Source organism: Thalassophryne amazonica, chromosome 6, assembly GCF_902500255.1.
Source record: "Thalassophryne amazonica chromosome 6, fThaAma1.1, whole genome shotgun sequence".
Lineage (NCBI taxonomy): Eukaryota > Metazoa > Chordata > Actinopteri > Batrachoidiformes > Batrachoididae > Thalassophryne > Thalassophryne amazonica.
The window spans coordinates 80,084,516-80,099,246 of record NC_047108.1 but is presented as its reverse complement, the minus strand read 5'-3'; the positions used below and the strand labels follow the sequence as shown (position 1 = coordinate 80,099,246).

General features: G+C 42.3%; 1 protein-coding gene across 2 annotated transcripts in view; it reads right to left on the bottom strand.

Moving 5' to 3' along the window:
• ncoa6 (nuclear receptor coactivator 6) overlaps positions 1–14,731 on the bottom strand; it is a 56,449-nt gene that overhangs the window by 41,613 nt on the left and 105 nt on the right. For both annotated transcript variants that reach the window (XM_034172589.1, XM_034172590.1), the window contains exon 1: positions 14,712–14,731. This exon is cut by the window's right edge and continues 105 nt beyond it. The gene's annotated coding sequence lies outside the window, so the exon portion shown is untranslated. The remainder of the gene's footprint in view (positions 1–14,711) is intronic.

Genomic DNA, 14,731 nt, shown 5'->3' with positions numbered 1-14,731 from the left:
ATTGGAAGTCCCAAAAACCAGTTTTATTTGTTATTATCTATCGTCCACCTGGTCGTTACTGTGAGTTTCTCTGTGAATTTTCAGACCTTTTGTCTGACTTAGTGCTTAGCTCAGATAAGATAATTATAGTGGGCGATTTTAACATCCACACAGATGCTGAGAATGACAGCCTCAACACTGCATTTAATCTATTATTAGACTCTATCGGCTTTGCTCAAAAAGTAAATGAGTCCACCCACCACTTTAATCATATTTTAGATCTTGTTCTGACTTATGGTATGGAAATAGAAGACTTAACAGTATTCCCTGAAAACTCCCTTTTGTCTGATCATTTTTTAATAACATTTACATTTACCCTGATGGACTACCCTGCAGTGGGGAATAAGTTTCATTACACTAGAAGTCTTTCAGAAAGCGCTGTAACTAGGTTTAAGGATATGATTCCTTCTTTATGTTCTCTAATGTCATATACCAACACAGAGCAGAGTAGCTACCTAAACTCTGTAAGGGAGTTAGAGTATCTCGTCAATAGTTTTACATCCTCATTGAAGACAACTTTGGATGCTGTAGCTCCTCTGAAAAAGAGAGCTTTAAATCAGAAGTGTCTGACTCCGTGGTATAACTCACAAACTCGTAGCTTAAAGCAGATAACCCGTAAGTTGGAGAGGAAATGGCGTCTCACTAATTTAGAAGATCTTCACTTAGCCTGGAAAAAGAGTTTGTTGCTCTATAAGAAAGCCCTCCGTGAAGCTAGGACATCTTTCTACTCATCACTAATTGAAGAAAATAAGAACAACCCCAGGTTTCTTTTCAGCACTGTAGCCAGGCTGACAAAGAGTCAGAGCTCTATTGAGCTGAGTATTCCATTAACTTTAACTAGTAATGACTTCATGACTTTCTTTGCTAATAAAATTTTGACTATTAGAGAAAAAATTACTCATAACCATCCCAAAGATGTATCGTTATCTTTGGCTGCTTTCAGTGATGCCGGTATTTGGTTAGACTCTTTCTCTCCGATTGTTCTGTCTGAGTTATTTTCATTAGTTACTTCATCCAAACCATCAACATGCTTATTAGACCCCATTCCTGCCAGGCTGCTCAAGGAAGTCCTACCATTATTTAATGCTTCAATCTTAAATATGATCAATCTATCTTTGTTAGTTGGTTATGTACCACAGGCCTTTAAGGTGGCAGTAATTAAACCATTACTTAAAAAGCCATCATTTGACCCAGCTATCTTAGCTAATTATAGGCCAATCTCCAACCTTCCTTTTCTCTCAAAGATTCTTGAGAGGGTAGTTGTAAAACAGCTAACTGATCACCTGCAGAGGAATGGTCTATCTGAAGAGTTTCAGTCAGGTTTTAGAATTCATCATAGTACAGAAACAGCATTAGTGAAGGTTACAAATGATCTTCTTATGGCTTCGGACAGTGGACTTATCTCTGTGCTTGTTCTGTTGGACCTCAGTGCTGCTTTTGATACTGTTGACAATAAAATTTTATTACAGAGATTAGAGCATGTCATAGGTATTAAAGGCATTGCGCTGCGGTGGTTTGAATCATATTTGTCTAATAGATTACAGTTTGTTCATGTAAATGGGGAATCTTCTTCACAGACTAAAGTTAATTATGGAGTTCCACAAGGTTCTGTGCTAGGACCAATTTTATTCACTTTATACATGCTTCCCTTGGGCAGTATTATTAGACGGTATTGCTTAAATTTTCATTGTTACGCAGATGATACCCAGCTTTATCTATCCATGAAGCCAGAGGATACACACCAATTAGCTAAACTGCAGGATTGTCTTACAGACATAAAGACATGGATGACCTCTAATTTCCTGCTTTTAAACTCAGATAAAACTGAAGTTATTGTACTTGGCCCCACAAATCTTAGAAGCATGGTGTCTAACCAGATCATTACTCTGGATGGCATTTCCCTGATCTCTAGTAATACTGTGAGAAATCTTGGAGTTATTTTTGATCAGGATATGTCATTCAAAGCGCATATTAAACAAATATGTAGGACTGCCTTTTTGCATTTACGCAATATCTCTAAAATCAGAAAGGTCTTGTCTCAGAGTGATGCTGAAAAACTAATTCATGCATTTATTTCCTCTAGGCTGGACTATTGTAATTCATTATTATCAGGTTGTCCTAAAAGTTCCCTAAAAAGCCTTCAGTTGGTTCAGAATGCTGCAGCTAGAGTACTGACGGGGACTAGCAGGAGAGAGCATATCTCACCCGTGTTGGCCTCTCTTCATTGGCTTCCTGTTAATTCTAGAATAGAATTTAAAATTCTTCTTCTTACTTATAAGGTTTTGAATAATCAGGTCCCATCTTATCTTAGGGACCTCGTAGTACCATATTACCCCATTAGAGCGCTTCGCTCTCAGACTGCGGGCTTACTTGTAGTTCCTAGGGTTTGTAAGAGTAGAATGGGAGGCAGAGCCTTCAGCTTTCAGGCTCCTCTCCTGTGGAACCAGCTCCCAATTCAGATCAGGGAGACAGATACCCTCTCTACTTTTAAGATTAGGCTTAAAACTTTCCTTTTCGCTAAGGCTTATAGTTAGGGCTGGATCGGGTGACCCTGGACCATCCCTTGGTTATGTTGCTTTAGACGTAGACTGTGGGGGGGTTCCCATGATGCACTGTTTCTTTCTTTTTTTGCTCCGTATGCATCACTCTGCATTTAATCATTAGTGATCGATCTCTTTTTCCTGGTTCTTTCCCTCAGCCCCAACCAGTCTCAGCAGAAGACTGCCCCTCCCTGAGCCTGGTTCTGCTGGAGGTTTCTTCCTGTTAAAAGGGAGTTTTTCCTTCCCACTGTGGCCAAGTGCTTGCTCATAGGGGGTCGTTTTGACCGTTGGGGTTTTTCATAATTATTGTATGGCCTTGCCTTGCAATATGGAGCGCCTTGGGGCAACTGTTTGTTGTGATTTGGCGCTATATAAGAAAAAAGTTGATTGATTGATTGATAACAATATGTCTTTGGGATGGTTATGAGTAATTTTTTCTCTAATAGTTAAAATTTTATTAACAAAGAAAGTCATAAAGTCATTACTAGTTAAAGTTAAAGGAATACTTGGCTCAAGAGAGCTCTGACTCTTTGTCAGCCTGGCTACAGTGCTGAAAAGAAACCTGGGGTTGTTCTTATTTTCTTCAATTAGTGATGAGTAGTAAGATGTCCTATCTTTACGGAAGGCTTTTTTATAGAGCAACAGACTCTTTTTCCAGGCTAAGTGAAGATCTTCTAAATTAGTGAGACGCCATTTCCTCTCCAACTTACGGGTTATCTGCTTTAAGCTGCGAGTTTGTGAGTTATACCACGGAGTCAAGCACTTCTGATTTAAGGCTCTCTTTTTCAGAGGAGCTACAACATCCAAGGTTGTGCTCAATGAGGATGTAAAACTATTGACGAGATAATCTATCTCACTCACAGAGTGTAGGTAGCTACTCTGCACTGTGTTGGTATATGGCACTGGAGAACATAAAGAAGGAATCATATCCTTAAACCTAGTTACAGCGCTTTCAGAAAGACTTCTACTGTAATGAAACTTATTCCCCACTGCTGGGTAGTCCATAAAAGTAAATGTAAATGTTATTAAGAAATGATCAGACAGAAGGTGGTTTTCAGGGAATACTGTTAAGTCTTCAATTTCCATACCATAAGTCAAAACAAGATCTAAAGTATGATTAAAGTGGTGGGTGGAGTCATTTACATTTTGAGTAAAGCCAACTGAGTCTAATAATAGATTAAATGCAGTGTTGAGGCTATCATTCTCAGCATCTGTGTGGATGTTAAAATCGCCCACTATAATCATCTGAGTTAAGCACTAAGTCAGACAAAAGGTCTGAAAATTCACAGAGAAACTCACAGTAACGACCAGGTAGACGATAGATAACAACAAATAAAACTGGTTTTTGGGACTTCCAATTTGGATGGACAAGACTAAGAGTCAAGCTTTCAAATGAATTAAAGATCTGTCTAGGTTTTTGATTAATTAATAAGCTGGAGTGGAAGATTGCTGCTAATCCTCCCCCTCGGCCCGTGCTACGAGCATTCTGACAGTTAGTGTGACTCAGGGGTGTTGACTCATTTAAACTAACATATTCATCCTGCTGTAACCAGGTTTCTGTAAGGCAGAATAAATCAATATGTTGATCAATTATTATATCATTTACTAACAGGGACTTAGAAGAGAGAGACCTAATGTTTAATACACCACATTTAACTGTTTTAGTCTGTGGTGCAGTTGAAGGTACTATATTATTTTTTCTTTTTGAATTTTTATGCTTAAATAGATTTTTACTGGTTGTTGGTGGTCTGGGAGCAGGCACAGTCTCTACGGGGATGGGGTATTGGGGGGATGGCAGGGGGAGAGAAGCTGCAGAGAGGTGTGTAAGACTACAACTCTGCTTCCTGGTCCAAACCCTGTATATTCACGGTTTGGAGGGTTTAATAAAACTGGCCAGATTTCTAGAAATGAGAGCTGCTCCATCCAAAGTGGGATGGATGCCGTCTCTCCTAACAAGACCAGGTTTTCAGAAGCTTTGCCAATTATCTATGAAGCCCACCTCATTTTTTGGACACCACTCAGACAGCCAGCAATTCAAGGAGAACATGCGGCTAAACATGTCACTCCCGGTCCGATTGGGGAGGGGCCCATAGAAAACTACCGAGTCCGACATTGTTTTTGCAAAGTTACACAGCGATTCAGTGTTAATTTTAGTGACCTCCGATTGGCGTAACCAGGTGTCATTACTGCCGACGTGAATTACAATCTTACCGAATTTACGCTTAGCCTTAGCCAGCAGTTTCAAATTTCCTTCAATGTTGCCTGCTCTGGCCCCCGGAAGACAATCGACTATGGTTGTTGGTGTCACTAACTTCACATTTCTCAAAACAGAGTCGCCAATAACCAGTTTGTTCCTCGGCGGGTGTGTCGCTGAGTGGGGAGAAACGGTTAGAAATGTGAACGGGTTGGTGGTGTACAGGGGGCTACGTTTAGGGCTACGCTTCCTCCTCACAGTCACCCAGCCGGCCTGCTTTCCAGGCTGCTAGGGATCCGCTGGGGGGCAGCTAACGGCGGCTAAGCTACCTTGGTCAGCACCGACTACAGGGGCCTGGCTAGCTGTAGGATTTTCCAAGGTGTGGAGCCGAGTCTCCAATTCGCCCAGCGTGGCCTCCAAAGCTACGATTAAGCTACACTTATTACAAGTACCATTACTGCTAAAGGAGGCGGAGGAATAACTAAACATTTCACACCCAGAGCAGAGAAGTGCGGGAGAGACAGGAGAAGCCGTCATGCTAAACCGGCTAAGAGCTAGTAGTTGCGCTAAGATAGCGGATTCCTAAAAACACACAAAGTGAATAATGTGTAAATAATTTAGAGGTGAATTCAGTAGAGGGAGTGCTTTAGTTAAAGCACGTGAAGATTACACTGTGAAACAAATCGTTATCTAGATCAATCTAACTACGCAGCTTAAACAGCTAACAGATACAGCAAAACACCGCTGTGCTCCGGAACAGGAAGTGATACAATACCGCAGTGAGGACCAGGATTCAGAAACACTGGACGACAATAATTTTCCATCATTCACATCTTCATGTGCAGGGGTTGAATTAGTATGTGCATGTGTTCATTTGTGCACGTATTATTTGAGAGGTGCACGTACACTCAGCAAAAATATAAATGCAACACTTTTGGTTTTGCTCCCATTTTGTATGAGATGAACTCAAAGATCTAAAACTTTTTCCACATACACAATATCACCATTTCCCTCAAATATTGTTCACAAACCAGTCTAAATCTGTGATAGTGAGCACATCTCCTTTGCTGAGATAATCCATCCCACCTCACAGGTGTGCCATATCAAGATGCTGATTAGACACCATGATTAGTGCACAGGTGTGCCTTAGACTGCCCACAATAAAAGGCCACTCTGAAAGGTGCAGTTTTATCACACAGCACAATGCCACACATGTCGCACGATTTGAGGGAGCGTGCAATTGGCATGCTGACAGCAGGAATGTCAACCAGAGCTGTTGCTCGTGTATTGAATGTTCATGTCTCTACCATAAGCCGTCTCCAAAGGCGTTTCAGAGAATTTGGCAGTACATCCAACCAGCCTCACAACCGCAGACCATGTGTAACCACACCAGCCCAGGACCTCCACATCCAGCATGTTCACCTCCAAGATCATCTGAGACCAGCCATTCGGACAGCTGCTGAAACAATCGGTTTGCATAACCAAAGAATTTCTGCACAAACTGTCAGAAACCGTCTCAGGGAAGCTCATCTGCATGCTCGTCGTCCTCATCGGGGTCTCGACCTGACTCCAGTTCGTCGTAGTAACCGACTTGAGTGGGCAAATGCTCACATTCGCTGGCGTTTGGCACGTTGGAGAGGTGTTCTCTTCACGGATGATGCGAAGGAGGTGTGTTGCACTGCATGAGGCAAATGGTGGTCACACCAGATACTGACTGGTATCCCCCCCCCAATAAAACAAAACTGCACCTTTCAGAGTGGCCTTTTATTGTGGACAGTCTAAGGCACACCTGTGCACTAATCATGGTGTCTAATCAGCATCTTGGTATGGCACACCTGTGAGGTCGGATGGATTATCTCAGCAAAGGAGAAGTGCTCACTATCACAGATTTAGACTGGTATGTGAACAATATTTGAGGGAAATGGTGATATTGTGTATGTGGAAAAAGTTTTAGATCTTTGAGTTCATCTCATACAAAATGGGAGCAAAATCAAAAGTGTTGCGTTTATATTTTTGTTGAGTGTAATTTTATACTGCACTAGCACTGGTGCAATTAACTTTATCCAAGTTTTATCAACTATAAGCACCAGTAGAATGAACTAATAAAGGAATGAATAAGGAAAAAAACAATTTCCAGTGTGTTGTCTTTGTCTTCCCTGCGTTTTATGACTCTCACACACGGAGTGAGTTGCTGTGTTCTATTTGTTGTGGAAAGCTGACAAACATTGCCAGCGGCGCCATCCCTGGGTTCACAACATCCTCATCAGACGTTCCCAATTCGGGGAGTCATTTGGACGTTCAAATTTTGAATAAGACGGCAGATTAAAACAGTGGCCGTCTTGTTCAAAGCTGTTTAAAATGCGCAGTTTACCGAAGGAGCTGTGTGTGTGTGTGCGCGAGCGTGGAGTCAACTGGCTGCAGACTGCGAGTAGGGGAGGGAGGGAGATTCCGGAGGCACGAGACGTACATTCTGCTGAGAACTATCAGTGCACGTGAGACAGCGAGCGCGAAGCAGAGAGAGAGGATTTTAACCAGACATGTTAAAAAAAACAAAAACTAAACCGTGGAGCTGCCTTCACTTCTCTTTCCACTTTCTCTACCGGTGCGGTTCTGACACTGCCATCCTGTTCACACCATGTGCGTGTTGTATACTGAATTTATGAGATAATGAGATGAAATAAACAGTCAAATATCCTTAAAAAATGTGAATATATAAATAAACTGAGCAAAATTACGCATACACGGGTTAAAAATAAAAAAACCTGATGTGGAGAAGCTGTGCAGTGATGTTCAGAGACACAGATCACAAAAAGCAGAACTTTAGCTGTTATTTTCCAAAGGTATGTATTTGTTCAATCTCAACCTTAATGTAGTGTTCAAGCACAAAACGTGACTGATGAGGAGAAAAAAGGATGATTTCATCACACTAAAATGAACTGGAGCCAGAATAAAGATACAAGCTGCTGATTTCTGTTATTTTTCAAAGTTATTAAGCTGCCGCTATACGTTTTATTCATTTCAAAATGACTTACAGTGAGGAAAATAAGTATTTGAACAACCTGTGATTTTGCAAGTTCTCCCATTTAGAAATCATGGAGGGGCTTGAAATTTTCATCTTAGGTGCATGTCCACTGTGAGCGACAATCTAAAAAAAAAATGTATGATTTTTTTTTATAATTTTGTTACTGCTGCAAATAAGTATTTCAACACCTGTGAAAATCAATGTTAATATTTGGTACAGTAGCCTTTGTTTGCAATTAGGGCAGGGGTGGTGGCCAAGTGGTTAATGCACTTGGTTTCAGTGCAGAAGGTTCCAGGTTCAAATCCCACCCCTGCCACATTTCTCCATGTAATCTGGAACTGCGTCAGGAAGGGCATTCGCTGTAAAACCCGTGCCAATTAAACATGCAGATCCACCATGGATTTGCTGTGGTGACCCCGAGTGCAAACAAGGGAGCAGCTGAAGGGACTTACTAGCCTTTGTTTGCAATTACAGGAGGTCAAACATTTCCTGTAGTTTTTCACCAGGTTTGCACACAATGCAGCATGGATTTTGGTCCATTCTTCCACACAGATCTTCTCCAAATATTTCAGGTTTGAAGTTTCAGCTCCCTATCTGTGCCCACCACTGCCATTACAGAGATCAGACATTTCCTGTAGTTCCTGACCAAGTTTTCACACACTGAAACAGGGATTTTGGTCCACTCCTTCATACAGATCTTCTCCAAATCTTTCAGGTTTGGAGTTTCAGCTCCCTCCAAAGATTTTCTGTTGAGTTCAGGTCTGGAGACTGGCCAGGCCACTCCAGGACCTTGAAATGCTTCTTACGGAGTCCCTCCTTAGTTGCCCTGGCTGTGTGTTTGGGGTCATTGCCATGCTGGAAGACCCAGCCATGACACATCTTCAATGCTCTTACTGAGGGAAGGAGGTTGTTTGCCAAAATCTTGCAATACATGACCCCATCCATCCTCCCTTCAATACGGTGCAGTCGTCTGGTCCCCTTTGCAGAAGAGCCCCCCAGAGTATGATGTTTCCACCCCCATGCTTCATGGTTGGGATGGTTTTCTTGGGGTTGTTCTCATCCTCTAAACATGGTGAGTGGAGTTGATTCCAAAAAGCTCTATTCTGGTCTCATATGACCACATGACCTTCTCCCATGCCTCACTGGTGAACTTCAAACAAGCCTGGACATGTGCTGGCTTGAGCAGGGGGACCTTGCTGCCCTGCAGGATTTTAAACCATGACAGCATCATGTGTTACTAATGTAATCTTTGTGACTTTGGTCCCAGCTCTCTTCAGGTCATTGACCAGGTCCTCCTGTGCAGTTCTGAGCTCTCTCAGAATCATCCTTACCCCACAAAGTGAGATCTTGCATGGAATCCCAGACCGAGGGAGATTGACAGTCATCTTGTTTCTTCCACTTTGTAATAAATAATCATAACAGTTGTTGTCTTCTACCAAGCTGCTTGCCTGTTGTCCTGTAGTCCATCCCAGCCTTGTGCAGGTCTACAGATTTGTCCCTGCTGTCCTTAGACAGCTCTTTGGTCTTGGCTATGGTGGACAGGTTGGAGTGTGATTGACTGAGTGTGTGAACAGGTGTCTTTTATACAGGTAACAAGTTCAAACAGGTGCAATTAATACAGGTAAAGAGTGCAGAATAAGAGGGCTTCTTAAAGAAGAATTAACAGGTTTGTGAGAGCCACAATTCTTGCTGGTTGGTAGGGGGTCAAACACTTATTTTATGCAATAAAATGCAAATTAATTATTTAAAAATCATACAATTGAATTTATTTATTTATCTGGCACACAGCTGAGCAACAACAAAGGCAATAACAAAACATTAAAAAAAACATGGAATCCCAGACTGAGGGAGATTGACAGTCATCTTGTGTTTCTTTCACTTTCTAATAAATAATCATAATATGCAATTACAGACCAGGTCCGCATAAATCACGGATACACCGAAATCAAAAGTCTATAACTGTTTTATTATATGGTAAACAAGAAAATTGGGAGTTTGTCAAACATACTAAAACTGAAAAATCAATCTCAAGTTTCAACTCTTTATTATTACTGTCATACTGCACCAACAGGTCCTAAAGACTTCATGAGCACAATCTCTAAAGCCCCTTTCACAACAGGGCTGCCTCGAGCTTCCTGTGGTGTCATGACGATGCAGGAATGTCTGCGTCAGGTGCGCGCTGCAGACAGACTGTGCACTCTGATTTATCTTCTAGTTTATATTTATTCTTGTGCTGCGCTGCAGGTCTGCGCTCTGAATTCTGTTATAGTTTATCTTTCCTACTTTGACCGCGAGATGCGCGGAAGCATCGTGTGCGCGCAAAGGAACTGTCTGTGAGTAAATGTGGAGATGTCTGGAGTTATACTTTATGTCGACATGTCCTGTCTCTGGTAATCAGTCTGAGCAGGACTTACGTCCTTTCTTTAACACAGTGATGAGAGAGTTTGCGGAGAGCGAGGAGCGCAGGCAGCATTTTTTTTTTTTTTAATTGTTCACATGTGCGTGCACAAACGAATCGTCCGTGAGTGGACTGGAGATGTCTGGACTTTTTACTTAACGTTGACATATCCTGTCTCTGGCAATCAGTCTCTGAGCAGGACTTTATGAATTGTATTTAAACACATTTGTGAGAGAAGACCAAGGAGCAGCTGCAGCCAGCACCGTTTTTTTCTGTGCCCTTAGTTTTTACTGCATTGTGTACACGGCGTCATCATGACGACGCATGACGCAACTCGAAGCGGGTCAAAGTAGGCATTGTATCGCGTTATCTGATTGGTCATGATCGATAGAAGGCGTCGCTCGATTGGCTAGCGCTACGCTGCACGGGAGGTGTTCTCGGCTCCACCAGCGGTCAACTCGGCATGTGGTACAGCTCAGAAAGTGGCGAATGGGCCAATCAGAAGTTGGCAAAATCACATACCATATAATAACAGTTGTCTTCTACCAAGCTGCTCGCCTGTTGTCCTGTAGTCCATCCCAGACTTGTGCAGGTCTACAGTTTTGTCCCTGGTATCCTTAGATAGCTCTTTGGTCTTGGCTATGGTGAACAGGTTGGAGTGTGACTGACTGAGTGTGTGAACAGGTGTCTTTTATACAGGCAACAAGTACAAACCGGTGCAATTAATACAGGTAAAGCGTGCAGAACAAGAAAAAAAAAAACACTGACGTGGAGAAACTGTGGTGATGTTCAGACGCACAGATCACAAAAAGCAGGTGAGAACTCTGAACTTTAACAGCTGTTATCTTCCAAAGGTATTTATTTGTTCAATCTTGAGCTTAATGTAGTGTTTAAGCACAAAACGTGGCTGATGAGGAGAAACAATTTCAGAAATGCAATAGAAACAACCACAAACCAGAAAAAGTTGGGACTGTATGTAAAATGAAGATAAAAATAAAAATGTTGCACTATTCCCAGTTTCTCCACTCACAGAAGACAAACGTTCTTCCAGAGTTGTGTAATTATGCTACGATAGTAGAATATAAAGAAGGGAAAAAAGAAAAAAAATAGATTATTATTATTAATAGATAATATATTCGTCAATCGCAATTATTTGACAATTAATCATCTCCAGAAATTCCTAATCATGACAGCCTTACCCACATAGTTCCATTGTGGCGGCCACACTTGGTAACATATATTTCAACTAGAGCTGCCACAAACTACTATTTTGGTAGTCGACTCGTCAATGATTATTTTTGCGATAGTCGACTAGTCGGATCATACATAAATTGCAGCTTATCGCATTTTATCAATATCAATACCATTATCGATTCTGATTATCAATCTGATTCCTTATCGATACCTCCTGTGAATATTCTGTGTGCTACAAGTAGGCTTTACAGGTTTTCTATGTCAATAACATTTTATTGAGTCTTAAAGTATAGAAATATGAAATTGGTCACTGGATCCTTGATCTCTGGACATAGATAGAAAAAAAAAATCTATAGGCCCCCTGCTTTTCTCCCTTTATATAGCACCCCTTGGGCACATATTACGGCGTTTTGGGATTACCTTTCACTGCTATGCTGATGATTCAGTTATATATGCCGATAACTGCTAGTAATCTCGTTCACAAAAATCCTTAGAAGATTGCCTTGCATCAGTGAGAAGATGGATGTCTGGAAACTTCCTACTTTTAAACTCTGATAAGACTGAAATGATGGTTCTTGGTCCAGTGTGACATCGGCATCAATTTGACCAGTTAATGCTCAGCCTAGGCTCGTGTGTCATGCATCACACTGACAAAGTGAGGATCCTTGGGGTAATTTTTGATCCAACATTGTTCTTTGACCTCCACATTAGAAATATTACGAGGACTGCTTTCATCCACCTGCGAAATATAGCAAAGATTCGTCCCATCCTGTGACCCTGATCCATGCATTTATCTCTTCTAGATTAGACTACTGCAATGTTCTATTTTCTGGTTTACCGCAGTCCAGCATTAGGGCTCTCCAGTTGGTTCAAAATGCTGCAGCCAGACTTCTGACACGAAGCAGAAAGTTCGACCACATTACACCCATTTTGGCATCCCTTCACTGGCTTCCTGTCCCAGTGAGATCAGATTTTAAGGTTCTGCTACTCGTCAATAAACTGTTCATGGACTGGCACCTCCCTACCTAGCTGACCTAATTAAACCTTACGTACCGGCCCAGGCTTTGCGTTCTCAGGGTGCAAGACTACTTTGTGTCCCTAGGGTGAATAAGAAGTCTGTAGGTCATAGAGCTTTCTCTTATCATGCCCCTGTTCTGTGGAATGATCTCCCTGCGCCAATAAAACAGATTCTGTGGAGACTTTCAAGTCCCGACTTAAGACACACTTATTTTCCCTTTTGTATGGCTAGCATACTGGTATAGTTTTGTTTTACGCTTTTTACTCTTAATTTTATTAGGAAACGGAGCGCTCCGCGGCCTCAACTTTACCTAAATTTTGGGTCTTTTAGTGACACTTAGGGCTAGTGGCCGGTGATCACCTTAGTATTTCCTGTTTTTCTTGTTTAATGCTGGCAAATTATACTGTATTTCTTGTCTTTCTGATGCCTGATTCTGTTTTTTTTTTTTTTTCCTCTCTGTTTAAGTTGCAGCATCATCCAGAGATGGGAGCTGTATTTGTCGGGTCGCGGGGGCAGCAGCTCAAGCAAAGCCACCCAGACCTCCCGATCTACACACACCTCCCCCAGCTCCTGCGGGGGAACCCCGAGGCATTCCCAAGCCAGCCGAGAGACGTAGTCCCTCCAGTGTGTCCTGGGTCTTCCCCGGGGCCTCCTCCCAATGGGAGGTCCCCAGAACACCTCTCCAGCGAGGCATCCAGGGGGCATCCGGAAAAGATGCCCGAGCCACCTCAGCTGGCTCCTTTCGACGTGGAGGAGCAGCGGCTCGACTCCGAGCTCCTACCGAGTGACCGAGTGCCTCACCCTATCTCCAAGGGAGCGCCCAGCCACCCTGCGTTGTTGTTCCCCCAACAGCATTTCCTGTATATTCGCTTTGTGAATTGTTTCTGTGAATTGTTCTGTAACTTATGTATGTAGCATGGCCCAAGCAGAGGATCACCCCTTTGAGTCTGGTCTGCTCGAGGCTTCTTCCTTAAAGGAAGTTTTTCCTTACCACTGTTGCTCTGGGGGTTAGTAAGGTTAGACCTTACTTGTGTGAAGCACCTTGAGGCAACTCTGTTGTGATTTGGCGCTATATAAATGAAAATAAATTGAAAAAAAATTGAATGGCTTTCTATACATCTGAGCTGAGCTCTTGCAGCTGGCCAGCCTGGCTGTGCTGCATGTCTCATTTTGGGAGGAAAAAACATTTTAGTCGATTGTAGTTTATTGTCTATATTTGGAAAGATGTGTCATTTTATTTAAAGCAGCGATTCACTTTAAAGTTATTAATTCCAGCCAGACTGTAACATGACTGGGCAGAGAGCGACACAGCATTTGGAGCTGTGTGAATGGAATGGGGACTATTCTCGTTTTTTGACTACAACAAGAGTCCCAGTTAGTGACTTTTCTCCACACAAAAGTGACTCACAACTGACATATTTTAATGACTCAGAGGGGTTAAGAAGCGGATTTTCCGCTTCTGAAGAGCGGCGAATTGCTTCATTCGTTCAAGCTTCGAAGCGGTGTTTCGCTGCAGAAGCGCTGATTACAGAGCCGCTGCAGGGTCTGCAATCAATGTAGAGAAATGATAATTTTCCCGACAAACACTCTCAAAAACAACGGCTGCTCTGAAGGATCGATAAGGTAATCGGTAAGCAAAAGGGCTGATGTTGGTGGATCAAATCATTTCTTAACGATACCCGAAACAAACCAGTTCTTGATACCCAATCCTAACCAGAATCATTAGTCTACGTTCGGTTCTGAAAGTTTGGGTCCCGATGTCAGCACCAGTGGTATTGTTTAACTTGCACAATGACCATAGCATTTAATAAATACAGACAGCCTATCACGTTTCTTGTCAAGTCGTGTTGCTTAGCGTAGGTTGCTGGTGGCCACTAAGGCCACTGATGCTTGCGTTTGCTGTTCTGTGCTGTACATTAATATTACTTTATATAAAATGACAACACACAGCGAACAGCGCAATGCTACAGGACTTTAGCCACTGAGCTAACATAAAACCATCATAAAGAGCAAACGTATTAACCTCAGGACGTGGCTTTAAACAATTTCATGTCCATAAGAATATTACTTCAATGGTCAAATTGATGCCTCTGCCTATGACATAGGAACAGGAACGACGATATCGCCCCTGCCGAGGCGGATCCTGCTGCTTTCCCAGGTTAGCATGCTAGCTTAGGTGGGTAGCAGCTACACGGGATTCATTATGAAAAGCAAAGACTTGAATTTAGCTGCGGCCAGACTCGTTCGCCTTAATTTGAAATGCACATCGACCAGCAAGCCACACATCAAAAAACAGAATGCCTTACCACATATATTGAGCTGAAAA